The sequence below is a fragment of the Suricata suricatta genome, chromosome 5 (assembly GCF_006229205.1).
Source record: "Suricata suricatta isolate VVHF042 chromosome 5, meerkat_22Aug2017_6uvM2_HiC, whole genome shotgun sequence".
Classification (NCBI taxonomy): domain Eukaryota; kingdom Metazoa; phylum Chordata; class Mammalia; order Carnivora; family Herpestidae; genus Suricata; species Suricata suricatta.
This window is the reverse complement of record NC_043704.1, coordinates 1348657-1350399: the sequence shown is the minus strand read 5'-3', so window position 1 is coordinate 1350399 and position 1743 is coordinate 1348657.

Here is a 1743-nt window from a genome sequence, read left to right as displayed (position 1 = left end):
CTGCTTTGTGGATTGACACGCCCCAAAAGCACTTCAGTTGCTTTCAGATTTTTGGAATAAGAAAATTCTTCAAACTTGTATTTGTCTGGTGAATGAATAAAGCAGACTTAATTCAATGGACAGATGCTCAATCTGGGGCTTACTGTGTGCTGGGCCCTCCTGGTTGGAGGCCTGGGCGATGCCGTGCTGAACAGGACAGGCAGAGTTCGAAAAGTTCAAGCACTGGTGGCGTTAGTAATCCCTTCTGTAGCAGTCGGTTTTTAAAAATAAAATATCAGACTTTAGTTAGAAAACTTTGAAATGTATAGCATTACAATTTTTGGATTTAAAAATGGAAGGTTGCACAAAGTCCATGGAGAAAGTACAGAGATTTAAACCTCCTTGCACCCCGTTCCCTCCCCCCGCTGTGACCCATTGATTGTGCATCTGCCGCCAGCAGTCCGAATACAGACGCAGCAGTATCTATGTTTTAATGTAGCTCTTAAGGTTTGCTGTAACAATGCTGCCGCGAATATTTCTCATACATGGGTGCAAATAAAACCTACTAATGATTTTTATTAGTCATCAGAATCCCTTAGGCGTAAGTTTTACTGAAGAACGGAGCTTTATTCCCTGGAATGCTGTGATGAGTTCTGAAAATACTTAGGAACAAGGACTAGTACTTAAATAGGAGATAGAAAAGATATTTTGGAGATTAATAGGTGAAAGTGCACACTTGCCAGCCTGTAAAAATGTTTGTTTAAGAAAAAGTGTCAATCTCAGGGCACCTGGGTGTCTCAGTAGGTTAAGCGTCCGACTTCGGCTCGGGTCATGTTCTCACGGTTCCTGGGCTGGAGCCCCGTGTCAGGCTCTGTGCTGTCAGCTCGGAGCCTGGAGCCTGTTTCCATTTCCATGTCTCCCTCTCTGTGTCCCTCCCCTACTCCTCCCTCTCCCTCTCTCCCTCTCAAAAAAAAAAAGTGTCGTTAAAAAAAAAGTGTCAATCTTAGTGTGAAACTGAAAAACTTAGAGAGTTCCAATTTTATTTAAAAACTTTGGGCAGCCTGGATGACTCAGTTGGTTAAACATCTGACTCACAGGTCACGGTCTCACAGTTTGTGAGTTTGAAGCCCCCCCCCTTCCCCCCCCCACCGCCGGCCCACCCAGCAGCTCTGGGCTGACAATGAGGAGCCTGCTTGGGATTCTCTCCCTCTCGGGCTCGTCTCTCTCAAACTAAATCAATAAACTTCAAAAGAATAATAGAATCCCTCCGGCTCTTATGCAGCTAATGCTTATTAGGTCCTGTGAGGCCCCAGGGGGCTTGAGCCTTCCATGACTTAACTGACTTCGCGTTAGTCCAGAGTGGGCACTGTTAGTCTTCCGTGTGACATGCGGGGAAAACTGGCCCAGCAAGGGCCCCCGTGAGTGGAAGAGACAGGCGGGCGCGGGCCCTGTGGCTGCAGGGGGGCTTCCTGGGACCCGTCCCGCAGGCAGGGCGTGCGGGACCCCGGCGGGCCGGGGCGCAGGCGGTGAGCTCAGCGCCGCGGGCTGTGTTTCAGGCCTGTCCTCCAGCAGGCAGACGTTGCCGGTTAGACTGTGACGGAGCCCTTGCGTGGCGCTGAGGCCTCACTCACCCTCGCCGAGAGTGCCCGTGGACCGGGAGCACGGACTTTGAAAATCCGACTGTTGTGCTTTCGTGAGCAAGGAATATAGATGTGAAATAAGTAATTCTAAAGTTTCTTTCCGTCCAGAGCCTGATTCTCCCCA